Raw genomic sequence first — 23958 nt, 5'->3', positions numbered from 1 at the left:
AATCAGAGTTTGCTGCTGCTGTTTAAGAACGGTATTGCAGGAAGTAGATTCCCATGTCAAATTGCAACGTGATAGCAATCATTTCAGTTCCAGTAAATGTTGTTAAACACCAGATGAAGGGAACAATCAACGGTGACAGCAGCTTGGAGAAAAAACAAACTGTTGAGTGACCTCACCCCACGTGACCCACCAACCCACAGGCATTGTGCAGCCCACTGCTTTTCATAAAAGCCTTCATTTGGGCAAACACTTTGGGAGCTATACTGAAGCAGATGGTGTAGGCACCATTATATGAGCCTTCATAAATATGTGCAGTGGATTACTCAAAAATAAGTACCATCGAGTCCAACTCCACAACATTTTGCACCAAATGCTTTAATGTCCATGCAAAGATTTTTAAATCAATTCTGCAGGTTCTCCTGATTTCTCAGGGGTTGCATGTGCTGTCCTGTGTGTTACTGAGCCATGCTGAGTTAGTTCATGCTACACCACTGCCCCTAGGATAGATAGGAGTGAAATAAACAACCCACACACAGCCTAGTTTCCCACTCCAACAGTGTTTCATTGACCCCCGCAGGAGCTGCATGAGAGAGAATCGGACTGGCCGCCACTGCTGGCCTTGGAGATGAGCACAGTCTGCTAATACTGGAGCGGTCATTGGGCAAGGGAGGACACACCTACTTTTGTTGAAGCAAAATCCTGAAGCTCTTGGGAGCAAAATATTAGATTTTTTATAACAACTTTTGGTATTGGGTTCTCAAGAATGCATATTTAACATTGTGAAACTATTTTACATATAGGTGTTTATTGATGCACATTTATGAAGGATATTTTATATTTTTGTATAATTTTAAGTCTGCCTGCCTGCGTCAGGGCTCACTTATGAAACATGTCATTCTCACGTCATGCAATTTGAGCATGAAAGTATAGGCCTAGTACTTAACATTTAATACAAAGGGATTAATGGCTACATACATACATATATACACACACAACCACTCAAATTGCTTTAACTTGTATGCATTTGTGTAGCTAACAATACATTTCCAAAGTTAATGGTATTATTGTGTTTGCCTTTCCTTTATTTTACCCAATTAGGTGTATATCAAGCAGTACGAGTGTATGCTATACAAGGAAACTGAAGGTATGCTGTTGAAAGTTCAGAGTTCTTTAAGGCTGTTTTTTTTTTTAAATCTTCTCGTCCTATTACATAGAATATAACAACTTGTATTTATACAGTGCCTTGACTGCAGTAAAACGTCCCAAGGTGCTTCACAGGAGCGTTATCAAACACAATTTGACACCGAGCCACAGAAGGAGATATTAGAAAGACTTGTATTTATATAGCGCCTTTCACGACCACTAGACATCCCAAAGTGTTTTACAGCCAATGAAATACTTTTTGAAGTATAGTCACTGTTGTAATGTAAGAGACGCGGCAGCCAATTTTCGCACAGCAAGCTCCCACAAACAGTAGTGTGATTATGACCAGATAATCTGTTTTAGTGATGTTGATTGGGGGATAAATATTGGCTAGGACACCGGGGAGAACTCCATGTCTTTTGAAATCGTGCCATAGAATCTTTTACGTCCACCTAGAGCGCAGACGAAGCCTCGGTTTAACGTGTCATCCAAAAGACGGCACCTCCGACAGTGCAGCACTCCCTCAGCACTGCACTGCAGAGTCAGTCTAGATTTTTTCTGGTTAAGTCTCTGGAGTGGGACTTGAAGCCACAACCTTCTGACTCAGAGGCGAGAGTGCTACCCACTGAGCCACATCTGACCTTATTAGGGCAGGTCAAAGAGGTAGGTTTTAAGAAGCGTCTTAATGGAGGAAAGAGAGGTAGTGAGGCGGAGAGGTTTAGGGTGGGAACTCCAGAGCACAGAAGCATGCCATTCAGCCCAACTAGTCTGGGCTGACATCATGCAGGTAAAAAGACGAGCGACCCGATTACAGACCACCAGTAACGTCAAGGGCTGATTTGAGGTTATAATTTCATTTATCCAAGATTCAACATTATGTCCTGTTTTTTGCCCGAAAATGTGAATTATCACGGTACCAGCAAATTGGTCACATTATATTAGTTAACCCTGCAATGCGGATATGGTAAATCAATTGCACGGGGCACACTGAGAACTATCCACCACCACCAACAAATCCAGAAATCTACACTGGAATAACACTCCCTGTGTTCAGATTACCATCGGAAATTACTTAAACTTCATTCAAGCTTTTGCTATCTGATCACCCCTCAGGCAAGTGAGATTACAGACCCATCATCACTCTCAGCTATCCATTAATCTCTATGCTGCACGTCAACAGCGGCATTTCATTTTCTACGCAAAAGTTGAATATTCTTAGTACTGCTTACTTTTTCGGTTTTTGTTAAACTAATAGAGAAGAAGCAAAGAATGATGGTGACAGTTACAAGTTTGAAACTTTTACGGTTTGATTAAGTAGGGAACATGTTGTGCGTCGTGACCAGCATTTATCCTTCAACCAACATCAAAACAGATTATCTGATCATTTATTTCATTGCGGTTTGTGGGACCTTGATGTGCACAAATTGATGGTCATGTTTTCATGCATTTCAACAGTAACTACAATTCATTGGCTGCGAAGTGCTTTAGGACATCTTGAGGTTGTGAAAGGCGCTATATGAAAGCAAGCTCTTTTTTCTTCCTAAATTAAAACCAATGGCTAGCGTTTTAACTCACCTTGCCCTGCAAGAATGGTGCATGGAAGGGCTAAAATTACCAGCCCGAGGTCGCTCAGTTCCCATCCAGCATCAGCTTATCTGCTACAGACAGGCAGGGGCCTACTTAACATTCAAAAGGAAAATAGATAATAACTAATTAAAAGAGTTTGGTGAATCGCATAATTGTTTGGGACTGAGGCACATTGTTGGGGCAGAGTAGAAGCAGCTTTACTCTACATCTGGTTGTGCTCCATGCGACATGGGAGTGTCTGATGCGGACACTGGGCTCGATTTTAATAGCCGAGGAGGGGGGTCAGCAGTGAAAAATCAGAAAAAAGGACTTCAGACACCCAACCCGCCTCCATCCTGCCCCACCCAATTTTCGTGAGTGTCTGTTCAGCCGCTCCCAAACTGACCCGGCTGGAACCGGTGGGACAGGCAGTCAAGAGCCTGTTAACTGCCTTGCTAATCCTATGTTGATAGAGGTTTCCCCATTTTCGTGCCTCTGGCTCCTGTTTCCCGCCTTGTCAGAAACAGGTCAGCTGCAAGGAGACCAGTTGCTGGAGGACATGATTTGTACTCATTGATGCAGAACTTTAAAAGCGCTCCTGTAACATGGTTGACATTCAAATGCAACAACCTTGTTGTTGAAGGTTTGGGATAAGATTCTGCAAATCTACTGGCCTTGACTGTTCAAGCTGACAGCTATCTGCAGTGTGACCTGATGGGAATAATTTCAGGCCACTTCTAGTGTGCGCTTGCAAGCTTCTTGCCTCAAGTGAAATCTATAGCTACGGGATGGGAAACATTTATATCCTCTCAACCTGGTCGTCAGATTCGAAGGAAGAGCAGCCGCGGCAACACCACAACCAGCCATCCCAGCAGTGCCATCCCCCTCCTTACCCACCTGATGATGAACAGGGCAGAGGGCCTCAGCGCAGGGCTGCACCTTGCCACAGGAGATACCCCCCAACACAGGGTTTACCAGCAGTGGATCAGCTTCCTCAGCATGACTGAGCAGCAGTGCTAAAGGATGCGGAGACTTGAGAGACACGTAGTGGCTGACAACTCTGCAATGCTGCACCAATACCTGGAGCCCAGAGAAGCGTGTGGACACTCCTTACTAGTGGCTGTTAAAGTCACCACCACCACACTCAACTTCTTTGCTTTGGGCTCCTTCCAGGGATCAGCTGCAGACATAAGCAGCAACTCCCAGTCGGCCACGCACACCTGCATCATAGAGGTCACTGATGCCCTCTTTGCAAAGGCCCACAATTATATCCACTTCTCCACGGATGGCCCAAGTGTGACGGCGCATGCGGTTGGCTTTATCAATATGGCAGGCTTGCCAATGGTGCAGGGCGTCATTGACTGCACACGTCGCCATTCGGGCCCCCCCCCCCCCCCATCACAACCCAGCTGTATTTGTCAACTGCAAGGAATTCCACTCCCTGAACACCCAGCTGGTGTGTAACCACAGGAAGATCATCCTGCATGTTTGCACAAAGCACCCTGGCAATTGCCATGACTCCTTCATCCTGCGCCAGTCTACTATGCCTCAGCTCTTCCATCCGCCAAACCAACTTTCCGGATGGCTTCTTGGCGACAAGGGTTATCCCCTGAAAAAGTGGCTTATGACACAGGTGAGGAGGCCATTAAACGATGCTGAGGAGCGGTACAATTTGAGCCACATATCCACCAGAAGCATCATCGAGCAAACCATCGGCTTGCTCAAAATGCGCTCGATACCTACCCAGATCTGGAGGAGCCTTGCAGTATGCACCAGCCAGGGTGTACAGAATCGTCATGGCCTGCTGTGCCCTGCACAACATCGCACAGCAGCGCGGCTTAGCACTGCCGCATAAACAAGTGGCTCAGCACACAGCCTCCTCGGAAGAGGAAGAGGACGGGGAGCGACGCTTTGCGGGGCTGGATGTGGCCAATCCAGCAGCAAGCGAACACATTGCTGGCCGTCAAGCAAGGGATGCACTCATCCATGCCAGATTCACGCAAGCTTACGCTTCAACCACAGGTGGCTGGCACGTGGAGATGAATATAAGTCCGACATCCTCAAAATCCTAGGCATCATCCGTCTACTAAAGCGCTCAGTGTCACCACCAACATTCTACATGGCATTCGCCCTGAGCCCTCACTCTCGAACTTCCATTTCCCAGAACACAGAGGCCACACACTTTAGGTGATCTCAGCAGATCATTAAACCTTTTGCGACACCGAACCCATGTGCGTCTGCACACAGACCTCGAATTCACCTCAGCAATTTGCAACCAAGTGGCCTTGGTTTGCTGAGGAGGCCTCCTCCTTCCGTTTCCAGGGAAGAGGACCTCCTGACGTGCTCTAACTACCCCCACAAGAGCATGGAGGGAGCCCTCATTGAACCTGGCTGCAGCCTCAGTTTTTGGGGCTGCCAGCACCTTTAAGAGAAAAAAGCATTAATTTTACTAAGCCAATGATTGGAACACATCTGGCATATTTTTCATTTCTTAGTTACATACTACATTGATAGATAAAAAATCATAAATGTCTTTCTGGAATAAAAAAAATCAAATGTCTTTCTGGAATAATATGACCAGCAATTTTATTCAATTATTTGTGTTCACACCAGCTGCTGTCAACTCCCCTTTCTAGATAATACAGCACCAAGCCATTCCAGTTACATTTTTTGCAAAGGGGACATGGCCCCTTTAAATTTTTACTCCAAAAACACATCATCAGATGCGAGAAACTGACATGCTCCAAGCAATTGCCTGGAGGAACCCGCACGTCGGCCGTAACAAGGCCAATGATACAAAAATCGGAACTGTGGGCCGGTGGCATCCAGGAACGGGTCCAAAAGCTGCCGAGCAGCGGGCCCGCCCTCAACCAGCCTCTTCTATAAAAAAGAGCCCCGAGTATCTGAAATGCCAAAGTTCCATTCTCCAGCATTAAGAACCTCACCTTGCTTAGCACAAAAAAGAAAAAAAGACTGAAACAATGAGGGAAAGAAACCAACAGAAAGAGTGGAGACAGTGATGGCGGTCACAATATATGTTTTAACAAAGGTAGAAATTTATAGATCACATGAGCACTCACTCGGAGCCCTGTTGTGAGTACTGTTCCGAGACACCTGAACTATTCTTGGTCTGACCTTTTGCGTTCATCTCATTGATAACTGTGCTGAGTGTATTTCCATTTGCTGACTTTGGAGGAAGTTCATCTTCAAATCTGCTCAGAATCCATGTCTCTTTACATTATGGTGAACATTAAACCTCAAGGTAAAATGGTCTTCACCCTCTGCCTACCACACGAGTGGCCATACACATTTCATGTTAGATATTGAGGGGGGGGGGGGGAAGAATCTAAATATTTTATCAGCAGAAAAAAAAACCTTCATTAGAAGTAATCTGCATAATCGCCTTTCACATAAATCACAGAAACCCCACAGTGCAGATAGAGGCCATTTCGGCCCATCGAGCCTGCACCGACACATATCCCACCCGATCCCTGTAACCCCTACACCAACACATATCCCACTCTAACCCCGTAACCCCACGTATTTAATCCCCCTAACACTAAGGGTCAATTTATCATAGCCAATCAACCTAACCCGCACATCTTTGGACTGTGGGAGGAAACCGGAGCACCCGGAGGAAACCCACGCAAACACGGGGAGAATGTGCAAACTCCACACAGACAGTCACCCGAGGCCAGATTCGAACCCGGGTCCCTGGCGCTGTGAGTCAACAGTGCTAACCACTATGCCACCGTGCTGCCTTTAGCCGATATAAAAAGAGAGATGTGTATGAAGAGAGAGGACAGGAATTTTAAATTTCATTATTCAAACTGGAAATTGAAATATTGCTTCTGCCGCCCTCTATCAGGGAAACTTTGTAATTTATTTGGAGGCAAGCTCATCAATTATTACCAATTCTAGTTTCCTACCCTATCTGGCATCTGTCAAAGGTCAGGACATCAAAATCTTTCAAACAGGAATGATGCAAAGGGCATCTGTGTATGCGCATTGCCATACCTTCATTCTGTTATTAGCCACAGCCTTCCTGGATGTTGAATATACAGTATTTGCTCAAATGTATAAAGGCTACACAATATTACACAGCACTGACTTTTGAAAAATATCAACATTAACATACAAGAAAGATTCTACTGGACCATAACCAGTAACAGCTCTAGACTGCGATTGGCAGATGGTTGGCACTTTTACACACTGAAAATGTTTAAGAAGACAGGTGTGCAGTGCTCTGCTGTCTAATGCACACTCCAACACCATTGATTCAACCCATGGCCCTGAACCCATAATGTCACGGCATCCATGAGTTACAGAAGCATTCCACGATTCTTTTACCCGTCTTTCTAAGCACACATAAAAACCGAGGCCATGAGGTGGTGCCAGTTAAGTCGTCACTACTACACTGCTGGATAAGTTTAACTAGATCCAAGGAATAATCCTGGGATGTAAACAGCCCTGGGGTACCCCAACCTATAGCAAGCTCCAAAAGGAGAGAAGGGAGCTAATGAAATCATAGAATCAGAATAGTATTGCACAGAAGGAGGCCATTCAGCCCATGCCGGCTCTTTTGAAGAACAATCCAGTCAGTCCCACTCCCCCGCTCTTTCCCCATAGCCCTGCAATTTTTTCTCCTTAAAGTATTTATCCAATTCCCTTTTGAAGGCTACTATTGAATCGGTTTCCCCCGCCCGATCAGGCAGTGCAGTCCAAATCCTAACCACTTGTTGCGTCAAAATGTTTTCCCTCATGTCACCTCTGGTCCTTTTGCCAATCACCTTAAATCTGTGCCCTCTGGTTATCGACCCTTCAGCCGCTACAGTTTCCCTATAATTACTCTATCTTAATGTTTAAAAAAAAGCCATTGTAAAAATTGTATTCTTAAAAGGATGCATATGATGGACACCAGTTATTAAATACATCGATAAAATATTCAAAAAATATTTTGCTTCACTAGAAGACAATTAGGATGCAATGTAATGGTTACTCAATGAGAACTGCACAGCGACTGCATACACAAACCTCAGCCATTCCTCCTAGAAAGTTCTGAAACTAACTTGGAAGTCAGTTCTTGGAGATTTAGAACTCTCGTAGTCAACACAGGAAGTGTCTCCAGCTTGGATACTGCGCTCAGAAACTCTATTTATGCTCCTTGAAATTAAAATCACTTAATGGCCTCTAGATCTTGATTTTACAAGCCCTGCAATTTGCTTAGTCAACACTATTACAATATTCGATTGTACAACACATGTTTTCTTGAAATAACAACAGAAAATGCTGGAAAAACTCAGCAGGCCAGGCAACATCCTTGGAGAGAAATTAGAGTCAACGTTTCAGGTCAAAACCCTTTATCATCAAAGGGTTTTGACTCGAAACGTTGACTCTAATTTCTCTCCACGGATGTTGCCTGGCCTGCTGAGTTTTTCCAGCATTTTCTGTTATTTCAGATTTCCAGCATCTGCAGTATTTTGCTATCGTACATGTTTTCTTGATCTCAGAACTCCAATTCAACAACAATGGCTTATAAAGGATAGAAAAAAGTGATGTTTCACCACCGAGACCTGGGTCTTTACCTTCCCTAGGTGAAATGCATTCAGGTAGTTTTAACCCGGCAGTTGCACACAGGTAGGTAGTGTAGGAAACGGAAGTGTCACACTGGTGCAGCAATGATGCAGTCCCGAAGCTTGGTTAATGCACGTGTTGCAGAGTACAGAGAGCTTTCTACATGCTATATCTGATTCGGGAGTGTTCGATAGGAGCAAAAGGTTAAAAACAAAATTGGCTTCCCTCACCTTCACTTCTTAAAAAAGTAACATTTTTCAATGCCGAGATACATGGTCTGCAGCACAGCTAAAATGTACAAATATAAAATGAAGTACAATTCCATTAAACTTAGGTCCATTCCAAGTATTCCCAGTGGGAACAGAACCTGGTCCAGGATCAGTCAGTAAACACATTCTATTTATTTCTCACCTTTCAGCAAGAGCTACCACAAGTGTTGAAAAAGACAAAAAACTGTTTTGTACATTAATTGAACAGTGGAGTGCTTTCAGCTCTCTAATAAAACTATGAGCGTCCATGTGAAATGCATCCTTTCACTTTTACTACCTGCCCGTTCCAAGTACAGGAAACTTTCGATTAACCGGCCCTAAATAACCGGAAATGTTGGTTAACCGGCAAAATTCAGAAGTAGGTTCAGGTAACTTTTATTACTTTTTTTTTTTTTTTTACTGCATTTGTTGCTGTGCAAGGGTGTAGCTGCAGCTGTTGCTAAGCTACAGAGACGCTTGCAACTTGTGCCCATTGTTCTGAAGCTGTTACTATTTGTTGCTTTATACAGAGCTCTCAGCTCCGTATCTTTTACTATAGCGTTCGGTTAGCTGGAATTTTTGATGAACCGGCACCACGTCGGTCCTGTCTGTGCCGGATACCAGAAAGTTTCCTGTACTGGCCAATGGAAGCGCATTAACGGACATGTTATACGGCATGCATTTATTTGTCAATTTGCCATAGATATTAAAATACAGAATTAAACATTACTCGAAACTGATGACTTAAAATAACTCTGGTTTACTTCAGTCAAAAATGCAAACACCTACAAGACAGACAATGGCTGCACTGTACCAGTAACATGATAATGCAACTTATATTTAGTGCTACAATTATGTAATACCAAAGCAGATTTCTAACTGTATCCAGTAACAAGCATTAACCAAAGAAAAGGCATTCAAAAAAACAAACAAACATTAACCAACATACTGACAGATTAATAACAGTCAAGAAAGTTTCACATCAAGACATTTAAACAAATTACCAACATTCATTAGTGCATCATTCTCCTGTATTCTACTGGCAACTTAGTCATTCAACATCAAAATGCACGACACACTTCATGTTTAGTGCACATCAAGTCTGGGGGAATAACTCTTCATTATTTCAAACTTTATATGTAGAATTATTGGCTTTACAAAGGTTTAGTGGCCTTTCTATGACAGGCGCAGCGCCAAAAGCTTAGGAGCCCATTTTCACTGATGTACAGGAAACTCATCCGGCACCAACGGGACCAGCGTGGTGCCGGTTGAGTAAAAAGTCCGGATTACAGAGAGGTATACTTAACCAAGGTATGAGAGCCCCGTACACGGCCACAGGTGCAGGAGTCCCAGTTACACGGCCACAGATCCAGGAGTCCCTGGTTACACGGCCACAGGTGCAGGAACCCCGGTTACACGGCCACTAATATATAGTAAAACTTACCTGAACCGACTCCTGAATTTTGCCGATTAAGAGATTTCCGGATATTTAGGTGCCGGTTAAAAAAGAGAGTTTCTTGTACAATGCAACTGCTGCATCAAAACAAGTGTGGTAAATTCAGGCATTTCTAGAAATGTAACTGGGAGAAGACAACTACACTCTTTCAGCCAAATCCTACAAGATATTGGCTCTGGTCTTAATCTTCCCCATTCTGTATTCTTTGGATAATCCTAAATTAATTTGAAGAATTTAATCAACTAAAAATTTCAGACAACTTGCATTTATATAGCGCCTTTAACATAGTAAAACATCCCAAGGCAGTTGAAGATGTACTCCAAAGTTGTAATTTCAATAAACATTTATCTGGATCACTATCTTACATCTTTCACTGGTTCAAGCAATCATTTGAGAAAAATATCAACACAAAACAGCACAATTTAATTATATGGTGCAGCAAATACCTGCCTAGCAATATGCTAAGTATTGATTATGATTGGGCATAACACAAACTCCCCAACCAATAAAGTAACATAGAATTCTATCTATCCCAAGTACAAATGTACCAGCTGTCACAAAGTGGACATGGCTTCCTTATGGCGAGGGGGAAACAGGACTCTTCATTTTCCTGTCAAACTGGAGCTCAAACATACTGAAAAGTGCACCGATGCAGCTGTTAGTGAGGCCACAAATCGGGCTCAGATGTCAAGGTCAAAAAGCTTGCAAATACTCACTAGTTAGGCATGAAGCACCACCACTTTGAAAAGGTACACTGTCAGCATCCATGAAACTATACCCCAATGAGAGTCACTGAACCAGGAAATGTTTGACAAAGCTGAATGCTGGGGGTTACCAGCTGGTATGCAAGCACTTTGTTTCCTTTGTATCTTTTCCATTTTGTTTCCCGGTTACTGTTTTTCATGCTTAATCACATTTATTAACTTAATACTTCTAAATTGCTCTTCTTACAAGAACATAAGAAATAGGAGCAGGAATAGGCCACTTGGCCCCTCGAGCCTGCTCCGCCATTCAATAAGATCATGGCTGATCTTGGGCTCAAAGCCACTTCCCCACCCGCTCCCCATAAGCCTTCACTCCCTTATCTTGCAAAAAATGTATTTAATGACCCAGCCTCCACAGCTCTCTGGGGCAGAGAATTCCACAGATTTACGACCCTCAGAAGAAATTCCTCCTCATCTCAGTTCTAAAAGGGCGACCCTTTACTCTAAAACTATGCCCCCGCATTCTAGATTTCCCCACGAGGGGAAACATCCTCTCTGCATCTACCTTGTCAAGCCCCCTCAGTATCTTATGTTTCAATAAGATCACCTTTCATTCTTCTAAATTCCAATGAGTATAGGCCCAACCTGCTCAACCTTTCCTCATAAGTCAATCTCATCTCTGGAATTAACCTAGTGAATCGTCTCTGAACTGCCTCCAATGCAAGTATATCCTTCCTTACGTAAGGAGACCAACACTGTACGCAGTATTCGAGGTGTGGTCTCACCAATACCCTGTACAGTTGTAGCAGGACTTCCCTGCTTTTATACTCCAACCCCTTTGAAAAAGGCCAACATTCCATTTGCCTTTTTGATTACTTGCTGTACCTGCATGCTAACTTTTGGTGTTTCATGCACAAGGACCCCCAGGTCCCTCTGAACTGTAGCATTTTGTAATCTCTCTCCATTTAAATAATAATTGGCTTTTTTATTTTTCCTGCCAAAGTGGATAACCTTGCACTTTCCCACATTATACTCCATCTGCCAAATGTTTGCCCACTCACTTAGCCTGTCTATATCCCTTTGCAGATTCTTTGAGTCCTCTGCACAACTTGCTTTCCCACCCATCTTTGTATCATCTGCAAACTTGGCTACATTACACTCGGTCCCTTCATCCAAGTCATTAATGTAGATTGTAAATAGTTGAGGCCCCAGCACCGATCCCTGTAGCACCCCACTAGTTACCGTTTGCCAACCGGAAAATGACCCATTTATCCCAACTCTCTGCTCTGTTAGCCAATTCTCTATCCATGCTAATATATTACCCCCCATTCAGTGAGCTCTTACCTTATGCAGTAGCCTTTTATGTGGCACCTTATCAAATGCCTTCTGGAAATCCAAATACACCACATCCACTGGTTCACCTTTGAGGAGGTAACGAGCAGGATGGACAAAGAACTCCAGCAAATTTGTTAAACGTGATTTCCCTTTCATAAAACCATGCCGACTCTGCCTGGCTGCATTATGATTTTTCAAATGCTTCCTTAATGAAGGAATCCAGCATTTTCACAACGACAGATGTTAGGTTAACTGGTCTATGGTTTCCTGCTTTGTCTCCTTCCTTTCTTAAATAGGGGTGTTACATTTGCAGTTTTCCAATCCGCTGGGACCTCTCCAGAGCCCAGGGAATTTTGGTATATTGCAACCAATGCATCCACTATCTCTGCAGCCACTTTGAAGACCCTGGGATGCAGGCCATCTGGTCCAGGGGACTTGGTTAAAATAATGGGACTAAAAGACAAGTACCATTTCCTTAGTGATAGTGATTGTCTTTAGTTTCCCCTCCACCCTCCCTGTGGCCCCTTGATTATCCATTATTGGGATGTTGTTAGTGTCTTCTACCGTGAAGACAGATACAAAATATTTGTTCAGAGTCTCTGCCATTTCCCCGTTCCCCATTATTAATTCCCCAGTCTCATCCTCTAAGGGACCAGCATTTACTTTAGCTACCCTCTTCCTTTTTATATACCTGCAGAAGCTCTTACTATCTGTTTTAATGTTTCTTGCCAGTTTACTCTCATAATTCATCATCTCTATTATTTTTTGTGTCATTCTTTGCTGGTTTTTAAAAATTTCCCAATCCTCGGGTCTCCCAACAATCTTGGCAACATTGTATGCCTTAGTTTTCAATTTGATACCATCCTTTACTTCTTTAGTTAGCCATGGATAGTGCTCCCTTCTCTTAAAATCTTTCTCTCACTGGAATATATTTTTGTTGAGTTATGAAATATCTCCTTAAATGTCCACCATTGCATTTCAACTGTCTTACCCTTTAATTTATTTTTCCAGTCCACTTTAGCCAGTTCTGCCCTCATGCCAGTGTAATTACCTTTGTTTAAGATCAGGACACTGGTTTGAGATACAACTTTCTCACCCTCCAACTGAATTTGAAATTCAACCATGCTATGATCACTCTTTCCTAGAGGATCTTTTACTACGAGATAATTTATTAATTCTGTCATTACACAGTACCAGATCCAAGATAGCCTGCTCCCTGGTTGGTTCCATTACATACTGTTCTAGGAAACCATCCCAGATGCACTCCTCCTCAAGGCTACCATGGCCAATTTGATTTGTCCAATCAAAATGGAGATTATAATCACCCATGATTATTACCGTACCTTTTGTCCTTCAATTTCCTCTCCCACCTTCTTTCCCTTATTTGTGCTCACGTTATTTTTGGTGTTGATTTTAAATGACTCTCCCAACCACTCCAATGGTCACATCACCGGTCTCTCTCCTGCTACTGCCACAGGTTGCGTCAGTACCATGCTAATGGAAGCAAAACTTGCCTAAAGTGCTCAGCAACAGTGAAAACACTCAATAACCAAAAATTGATCAGCGCACCCTTACTTACTTATACTACAACAACTTACATTTATGTTGCACCCTTAAATGTAGAAAAATATCCCACTGCACTAGAGACTCAAGCAAATATTGGATAGTAAGCTAAAGGAGATATCAAGAGGGGCGAGAGGTGGGTTTTAAGGAGGGTCTTAAAGGATGAGAGGGAGGTGAACTGGCAGGGGGATTTAGGGAGGGAATTTAGAGTGTGGGACCTAGGCGGCTGAAGGCATGGCTGCCAATGATGGGGCAGAGGGAGGGAGGTTGCACAAGAGGTCGGAATCAGAGCAAGGATGTCTAACTACAGTTATATAGGGCCTTGGTGAGACTACACCTGGAGTACTGTGCGCAGTTTTGGTCTCCTTACCTAAGAAAGGATATACTTGCCATAGAGGGAGTGCAACGAAGATTCACCAGACTGATTCCTGGGATGACAGGACTGTCGTATGAGGAGAGATTGGGTTGACTAGGCCTGTATTCACTAGAGCTTAGAAGAATGAGAGGGGATCTCATTGAAACATAAAATTCTGACCAGGCTAGACAGACTGGATGCAGGGAAGAGGTTTCCCCTGGCTGGAGGGTCTAGAGCGAGGGGTCACAGTCTCAGGATACAGGGTAGGGCATTTAGGACTGAGTCGAGGAGAAATTTCTTCACTCGAAGGGTGGTGAACCTGTGGAATTCTCTACCACAGAAGGCTGTGGAGGCCAAGTCACTGACTATATTTAAGGAGATGATATAGATTTCTAGACACAAAAGGCATCAAGGGGTATGGGCAGAAAGTGGGAATATGGTATTGAGATAGAGGATCAGCCATGATCATAGTGAATGGCAGAGCAGGCTCGAAGGGCCAAATGGCCTACTCCTGCTCCTATTTTTCTATGTTTCTCTATGAATGGAGAGTTCAGGTGGACATGGGATTTGTAGGGTTGAAGGCAATTATAAAAGATAGGGAGCGCAGTGACCAAGACAGACTTGGAAGATGAGGATTTTAAATTTGAAGCACTGGGGGACAAAGAAGCAATATAGGTTATTGAAGATAGAGGTGACGGGTGAGCGGGATGGTGTGGGATAGAATACCTGCAGCAGAGTGTTGGATGCGCTGAAATTTAGGGATGACTGAGAATGAGAGGCCAGCTAGGAGAACAGTAATAGTATTCCCAAAAGAGACACATGGGACACTTTTATTGCCATGTACAGTCCTTCAAAAGAGATGCTACTGCTTCAATTACACGCCATCAGGAAATAGTGGCAATGTTCCAAGCAGATTATCTCCTGCCTTGTTTCTCTCTCGCTCATATCACAAAATAAATATCACTTCAAGTTAAACCACAGGCAATACAGGGTATCACCAAAGTAGACGCGCCATATAACGCATGTTAATGTGTCAAATACCATCAAAAGATAGCTCTTCAAAGTGAATGGTTTTTGATATACCTTCCGTATTGTGCAGCTTGATAATACGAGCAATATTTGCTACCCATGCGATTGACTCACGCTTCATAAACCAGAAGCTCCCAGTCACTTACATCCACCTCCCTCAGCTGCACAGCATCCTTCATTTGTTGACTGCCCAGCCAGGTGAATCATCAAAAACACAGTACTCTATATCAGGGGTCCTCAACCGGGGTTCCACAGCCCCCCTAACGGTCCGCGAGAAGATTTCAAGGGGTCCGCCAAATCATCATCTTTCAATAGAACCTTTTTAAAAATTCCATTCTGCAAGCAGGATCAACAAAAAAAACTGAGACTGATCACTGCTGATGTCAGTGGTGTCCTGTTTATTACTAAGAATGAGACCTCGAAATAGGCTATAAATATTTTTTTAACCCACCTCCAAATAAAGAGAGTTTAATTCTGTACACTGAAGCGAGGTTGGGCCGATGTACCACCGATGATGTTGGGGCAGGAGACTCCTGCCCCCTTTCCTCCCCAAGATCAGTGAAGTGACAGTTGGCAGCGGGTTAGTTTCCTGGCAAGCTGCGCAGCCCGCGCGCCACTGCCCACCATGTTTAAATCGGGTAAGCGGAGCAACAGGTCAGTGGAGTTGGATGTCCGTTTTGTGGGGTAATGGGCCGAGAATTAACCAAAGCGTGTCGGCAAATGTTCAACTGACTTTAACCTTTCGCTCTTTATGCGGCTGACCGCTGCTCGCCAGTGGCAGCTGTTTAGAACCGAACACGGCACGGGCAATGGATCAAATTGCCTGCTGCTGCTGCCGGGTGCTCACCATCCCGGGTCCGATATATATTTTGCATCGTGCAGTGAGCCTGGAACTTAGGTACACATCGTATATGGTGATCCATCTGATTTTCTGTTGTGGGATCTTGCTGTGCATGAATTTGCTGCATGTTTTTAACCACGTGACAGGAGCCACTCTTTAAAAAAAAGTGTTGTGTTACAGGGGTCCGTGGAATTTTTATACGGAAGCAAAAAGGTCACGAACCCCTGCTCTATATCAAACAGGAAAAATTGATCCACTCGGTCTCACCACTCAAACACATGCACCCTGTTACTCAATAACAGCTCCACTGATCATGCAGAAATTCACACCCAGAATTACACTGCCCTCTCAGCTGTAATGCTCCACTTGGAGCTCCGACACAGCAAGAGAGCTCCAGGTGGGCAGAGGAAACGCTTCAAGGACACCCTCAAAGCCTCCTTGAAAAAGTGCAACATCCTCACTGACACCTGGGAATCCCTGGCCCAAGACTGCACAAAGTGGAGGAGGCGCATCCGGGAAGGCGCCGAACACCTTGAATCTCTTCGCCAGGAGCAAGCACAAGCAGTGCACGTCAACCCAAGCACCCCACCCACCCGCTCCTTCAACCACCGTCTGCCCCAAGAGGCTGTAGGTCCCCCAGTGGACTCAGTCACCAGAGAACTTATTTTTAATGTGGCAGCAAGTCATCCTCGGTTCCGAGGGACTGCCTAAGAAGAAGAATGGGGATGTATAGATATTATCTGGAGCACTATTTTGTAAAGCAATGACTATTAAACGTGCATTTCAAAGTCGAAAAAATGACTAAAATTGGAGTCCCTTTCTCCCCTCTTCCTCCAAGAAAGGCCCAAGAGGCTGAGCTGGGAACGGAGGGGAGCAAAAGATAGGGTTCCTGATTAGTACCCAATGTCTGCTGTGGAAATCAAATGAACACAAGATCATGTTTTGCTGTGATGCCCACTAACTGTCGAATAAGCTATTGTTCTATGCTGACTGATGAAGAATGGTCCTTTGGGCAAGGTACCAGAGGGCTGTTGTTTTCAGTTTGAGTCGACACTTTCAGGAGAAGGAACAGGAGAAAATAAATGCTAATAAACTGGAAGTTTCCCCTTGTATAAATGTTAAAAGCTACACTTTGAGCAAGTATTGCTGTGTCTTACATATCACTTAGTTTAAGTGACTGAGATCTAAGGTTAGTTAACAGTACGTGGCAAAGCAAATAAGTAAGAGATTATATTTACATGGGGATATCGACCTTCATTTAAAAGGAGCTCAGACAGACTTTATGGGATCTGCAGCCAGTCCCCATGACACACGACAAGTGAAACTAAGTCAGTAGAAAACAAGAGGCTTTTTTAGCTCTCACACTCGTGCTATACATATATAGCAGCTTAAAATAAAACCAGTCAACATGATCCCTTCAAGCTTGGCTTTAATATGATTACTACAATATTAAGCCAGTGTTTGATGTGACATTCACTATGGTCACAATAGGTTTTAACTGTCCTTGTCTGATGCAATCCTCCAAGTGTCGCTAACTGCATCTTTTCAACTGCATTTTCTACAATGTTAGCATGCCATCTGCTTTAAGTATTAAAAAAACAGGAAGTGGTAATGGTTCAGGTAAGTCCTCGACTTCAACTGCTGAGGCAGCGGGAAAAAAGGAACAAATTTTGAGCCGCTTGGAAATTCCCTCACATTAAAGAGAAATAAAAGCACGAAATTGCATCCTGCAGCTCCATAAACTGACTCTAAATGATGAAGTAACTAGATTTGCACAGCCAATTTACGACACAGAAAACTGTCTTTGTAAATGAGCGCCACTTATGACCTACTTCCTGCATTTACGTAGTGTTTAAATAAGAATTTATTCTAGACATTTGAGGAAGCTTTACTTCACTACTGGAGTGCTAAATTAGAGACAACTTAGTGCTGCACACCGAGCCCCACCAGGAACTAGGTGGAAACTGCCCAAACTCGTTTCACCAACAGAGGAGGAAGATGATGCCGGTTCTGCTCAATTCCTGATCCAAGTTGCACAATGCAGGGTGGCACTGAGCAGCAAAAGCTCCATTTCCCTGCATGGGGAGCAAAAATCAAATAGGAGTTATCCTCGATTTTTTGCTAATGCACATCTCCTACAGTGAACCAAAGTGGGCATTGATAGAAGTCAGGTTACATTACATTGGCAGAAACACAGAGCCTGAAGCTAAACATGAGAGGAGAAGATTGAGAGTATGCCTGCTTTGATAGAGGGTAACTATCCTCAGTAAAACAAAGTCTCTGCTGGTGTCCAGATGAAATGACTGTGTATGGTCCCATTCGTTGGGGAAGCGAGAAGAAGAGCTGACAGCACAAACGTGCTGAGAAATCGCACTAATCGCCAACCGCGCTCAGATGCCAGAAAGATGGTTTGAGAGAGAAATGGGATGGTCACCCTGACACAGTAATGAGTGCTCCACTGAGACTCAGATTAAGGCATATTAGTCAAGCACAGCAAAAGAACGCTTACTTTGCAACTGGCTGCGCTATACCAGATGCTCCCACATCTCTTGCCTCAAGCACAAAACTCCAGTTAAAAATAAAAGCAGCTTTCATGTAGCATAATTATGGAATCTAGTTTTACAGTAAACCATTTGGCCCAGTAGCTGCCAATATGTAGCTGTGGGAAAGCAGCAATAGCTGGTCTGAGGCAGCTGAAGTGACCGACAAAGTTTCTCCGATGGCCTACTGGGTAAAAAGCACTGCCCAGTGTACTATTACGGCACTCAAACCAGTAGCTCCCACGTCTGCGCGGTTAGCTGAGAGTGCAGCAAATGATATCTGTCACTGGGCTGGCTGGAGGGGGGAGAAAAAAAAAAAATCAGACAGTACTCCCACTCCCAATTGCGGTCCAGTGGGTCCTCCTTGATGGTAGACATTGAGCGAGAAGCAGCATCAGGACAGCTCTAATGTCAGTCGGAGTTAAACACTCACTGTTTAGACCCACACATGAATGGCTATTTGGGCACGGTATCAAAAGGTACAGGAAACTCTTTATCCGGCACCGACAGGACCGGCGTGGTGCCGGCTGATCAAAAAGTCCGGATTACAGAGAGGTATACTTACCAAGGTACGAGAGCCCCGTACACGGCCACAGATCCAGGAACCCCGGTTACACGGTCACTAATATATAGTGAAATTAACTGAACCTACTCCTGAATTTTGCCGGTTAAGAGAGATTTCCGGATATTTAGGCGCCAGTTACGAGAGAGTTTCCTATTACCACACGTGGAACTGTAACCCATGAGTCAATTTCTTAAGAACAGATGGAGAAAATTGAAAAAAATCTACAAAGGGAATGTAAGATCCTGCATATCTGTATCAGTTTGGTTCAGCTGGCAGCACTTGCACTTTAACCAGAAGGTTGTATATGTTCAAGGCCCTCAACACAATCCAGGCTGACACCACAGAGGAGCGGGGCCACCACTGGCGCGAGAGGAGCAGCGGCAGCAGACCCGAGTGGGAGCGACTCAGCAAAGGCAGAATTGGAAAGAGTGACATCAGAATTTTTTTTAAAGTGACGTCGGCACAAGGGAAGGAGCTGATCGCTGAGCAGCTGGTAAGTATTTCCAGTTAAGTCTATAAAGTAAAGGCATGGCAGGGCAGCTCAGTCCCATGGATTGCACATCCTGTGCCATGTGGGTCCTGGACGACCACGTGTACGGGAAGTGTCGACAGCTACAGCAGCTCAAGCTCCAGGTTTCAGAGCTTGAGTGACAGCTGGAGTCACTACAATGCATCCGCGAGGCTTAGAGTTACATGGATAGCATGTTTCTGAAGGTGGTCACCCCACAGCTTAAGAGTGTGCAGGCAGAGAGGGAATGGTGACCGCCAGACAGAAGAGGACCAACGGGCAGGTAGTGCAGGAGTTCAGAGTGCATCTCGCTCGCTAACTAGTATTCAGTTCTGGATACTGGTGAGGGCAATGGTTCCTCTGGAGAGTGCAGCCAGAGCCAATTCCACAGCACCATGGGTGGCTCAGTTGCACAGGTGGGGAGGAAGAAGAGCGGAAGAGCAATAGTGGTAGGGGATTTGATGGTTCGGCGAATAGACAGGCGTTTCTGCGGCCGTAGATGTGACTCCAGGATGGTATGTTGCCTCCCTGATGCCAGGGTCAAGGATGTCACTGAACAACTGCAGGACACCGATGGGGGAGGGTGAACAGCCAGAGGTCATGGTCCACATCAGTACCAACGACATAGGTAGAAAGAGGGATGAGCCCTGCAGGCAGATTTTAGGGAGCTAGGAAAGAGATTAAAAAGCAGGACCTCAAAAAGGTAGTAATCTCCGGATTACTCCCAGTGCCATGTGCTAGTGAGTACAGAAACAGGAGGATAGAGCAGATGAATGCGTGGCTGGAGAGATGGTGCAGGAGGGAAGGCTTCAGATTCCTGAGGAATTGGGACCTGTACAAGCCGGGCGGGTTGCACCTCAACAGGACCGGGACCAATATCCTCGCGGCGGGGTTTGCTAGTGCTTTTGGGGAGAGTTTCAACTAGCTTGGCAGGGGGATGGGAACCAGAGAGTGGATTCAGAAGGGGGAGAAGCAAAGCTGGAAATGGAAGGCAGAAAATTCGTAAGCGAGTTTGGCAGAGGAACAAAGGCTAGAAAATAAGACAACAAGGGAGTTTGGCAGTGCTAAATGGTATATACTTCAATGCAAGGAGTCTAGGGAGTAAAGCAGATGAGTGAGGGCATAGATGGACAAGTGGGAGTATGATATTATAGCTATTACGGAGACATGGCTGAAAGGAGGGCAGGAATGGCAGTTCATCATACCTGGTTACAGGGTTTTCAGACGAGATAGAGGGGGGATAAAAAGAGGGGGGGTCGCAATATTGATTAAAGAATCAATTTCAGCTGCGAGGAGGGAGGATATCTTAGAAGGATCGTCAAATGAGGCCATATGGGTTGAACTGAAAAACAGAAAATGGGCAATCACACTGCTGGGAGTGTAATATAGACCTCCAAAAACAGTCAGAGGGAGATAGAAGAGCAAATATGCAGGCAAATTTATGAGACGTGCAGTAATAGTAGGGGATTTCAACTTCCCTAATATTAACTGGGATAAAATTAGTGTGCAAAGTTATGGAGGAAGCAGAATACCCCAAATGCATTTAGCCAGTACGTAGCAAGCCCAACAAGAGGGGGCGGTTCTGGACCTAGTTTTAGGGAATGAAGCTGGGCAGGTGGAAAGGGCATCAGTGGGAGAGCATATTGGTGGTAGTGATCATAATTGAGTTAGATTTAGGGTAGTTATGGAAAAGGACAAGGACAGACCAGGAATAAAAGTTCTCAATTGGGGAAAAGCTAATTTTATTAAGCCGAGAGGTGATTTAGCCAAAGTGGACTGGAGACAGAAACTTGAAGGTAACTCAGTATCAGAGCAGTAGGAGGTATTCAAGGAGGAGACAGTGAGGGTTCAGAGCAAGGATGTTCCCTTAAAGAAAAAGGGTGGGATTAACAAATCTGGAGCTCCCAGGATGTCAAGGGGCAGACAGGGTAGGACAAAGAAAAAAAGGGAAGCTTATGACAGATACCGAGGACTCAATACTGCAGAAAGCCGAGAGGAGTATAGAAAGTGCAGGGGTGAAATTGAAAAGGAAATTAGGAAAGCAAAGAGGACATGAAAAAATATTGGCAAGTAAAACCCAAAGATGTTTTATAAATACATTAAGAGCAAGAGGATAGCTAAGTAAGAGTAGGACCTATTAGGGACCATAAAGGTAACCGGTGTGTGGAAGCGGAAGACATGGGTATGGTACTTAATGAATACTTTGCGTCTGTTTTCACGAGAGAGGGGGACAATGCAGACATTGCAATCAAAATCAAATCAAATCAACTTTTATTGTCATTGTTAGTGCACAAGTGCAGTACAACGAAATGTAGGCTTGCGGCTCCAGAGAGTGTACATTTGGATTAAGACATTTAAACATTCAACATACATTTGGCTTGTAGTATATTAACAAACATAACCATAATAAAGTGCATTGGCAGATGTGCAGGCTTTAGGGTTTATTTGTGGAGTTCAGTAGGATGACAGCCCTGGGAAAGCTGTTCCTAAATCTGGTCGTACGGGTGCGAATGCATCTGTAGCGTCTCCCAGATGGCAGGAGGGCGAACAGACTGTGGCTGGGGTGGGTCTTTGATGATGGACCGTGACCTCCGTAGACAGCGTTTCTGGTATATGTGCTCTATGGTCGGTAGCCGGGTGCCGGTAATGCGTTGGGCAGTTTTGACTACCCGCTGCAGGGCTTTCCGGTCATAGTAGCTACAGCTGCCATACCATACTGTGATAGTTTGTCAGGATGCTCTCTATAGTGCAGCGGTAAAAGTTAGAGAGGATCAGGGGTGACAGGTTACATCCCTTCAGCCTCCTTAGGAAATATAGGCACTGCTGGGCCTTCTTCACCAGAGAGGAGGTATTGAGGGACCAGGAGAGGTCTTCCGTGATGTGGACTCCGAGGAACTTAAAGCTGTCCACCCTTTCCACCACAGCCCCATTGATGTGGATGGGAGTGTGACTTCCGCCTTTGGACTTCCTGAAATCCACAATGATTTCTTTGGTTTTCTTGATGTTAAGGGCTAGGTTGTTATCGGCACACCACTTCACAAGATGCTGGACCTCCTCCCTGTAGGCTGACTCATCGTTGTTGGTGATCTGGCCTACTACCGTGGTGTCATCCGCAAACTTGATGATGGTGTTGGAACCATTAACAGCCACACAGTCGTGGGTGAAGAGGGAGTAGAGGAGGGGGCTCAGCACACATCAGGGAGGAGTAGTGTGAAATATTAGATGAAATAAAGTGAAAGAGGAAGTATTAAGGGGTTTAGCATCTTTGAAATTGGATAAATCCCCTGGCCTGGATGAAATGTATCCCAGACTGTTGAGAGATGAAAGAGAGGAAATAGCAGGGGCTCTGACCACCATTTTCCAATCCTCTCTGGCTACAGGGGTGTTGCCAGAGGACTGTTAACATGGCACCATTGTTCAGAATGGGATAGACTAAGTAATTACAGACCAGTCAGCCTAACCTCGGTGGTGGGAAATTGGAAAAAATTCAGGAGGGACAGGATAAATCTTCATTTAGAAAGACATGGATTAATCAGGGACAGTCAGCATGGATTTGTCAAGGGAAGGTCGTGTCTGACTAACTTGACTGAATTTTGAGGAGGCAACAAGGAGGGTCGATGATGGTAGTGTGTTTGATGTAGTCTATATGGATTTTAGCGAAAGTAAAAGCCCATGGGATCCAAGACAAAGTGACAAGTTGGATCTGAAATTGGCTCAGAGGCAGGAAACAAAGGGTAATGGTCGAAGGGTGTTTTTGTGATTGGAAGACTGTTTCCAGTGGGATCCCGCAGGGCTCAGTACTGGGTCCTCTGCTTTTTGTGCTTTATATTAATGATTGGACTTAAATGTAGGAAGTATGATTAAGAAGTTTGCAGATGATACAAAAATTGGCCATGTGGTTGATAATGAAGGCGGCGACTGCAGGAAGATATCAATGGACTAGTCAGGTGGGCAGAACAGAGGCAAATGGAATTCAATCTGGAGAAGTGTGAGGTAATGCATTTGGGGAGGGCTAACAAGGCAAAGGAATACACTATAACTGGTAGGACACGGAGAAGTGCAGAAGATCAGAGGGACCTTGGACTGCATGTCCACAGATCCCTGAAGGTAGCAGGACAGGTAGATAAGGTGGTTAAGGCGGCATACAGGACACTTGCCTTTATTAGCCAAGGCACAGAATATAAGAGCAGGGAGGTTATGCTTGAACTGTATAAAACGCTAGTTAGGCCGCAGCTAGAATACTGCGTGCAGTTCTGGTCACCACATTACAGGAACAATGTGATTGCACTAGAGGGGGTGCAGAGGAGACTTACGGAGGATGTTGCGTGGGCTGGAGAATTTTAGCTACAAGGAAAGATTGGCTAGGTTGGGGTTGTTTTCTTTGGAACAGAGGCAGCGGAGGAGAGACCTAATTGAGGTGTATAAAATTATGAGGGGCCTCGATAGAGTGGATAGGAAGGACCCACTTCCCTTAGCAGAAGGGTCAATAACCAGGGAGCATAGATTTAAACTAATTGGTCAGAGGTTGAGA

General features: G+C 44.6%; 1 protein-coding gene across 10 annotated transcripts in view; it reads right to left on the bottom strand.

Moving 5' to 3' along the window:
* Positions 1-23958, bottom strand: part of ksr1a (kinase suppressor of ras 1a) — a 195341-nt gene that overhangs the window by 68898 nt on the left and 102485 nt on the right. The gene's annotated exons all lie outside the window — the stretch shown is intronic.

The sequence above is a fragment of the Somniosus microcephalus genome, chromosome 22 (genome assembly GCF_052327205.1).
Source record: "Somniosus microcephalus isolate GS21.2 chromosome 22, FLI_Smic_1.0, whole genome shotgun sequence".
NCBI classification, from domain to species: domain Eukaryota; kingdom Metazoa; phylum Chordata; class Chondrichthyes; order Squaliformes; family Somniosidae; genus Somniosus; species Somniosus microcephalus.
This window is presented reverse-complemented; position numbering and strand designations above follow the sequence as displayed.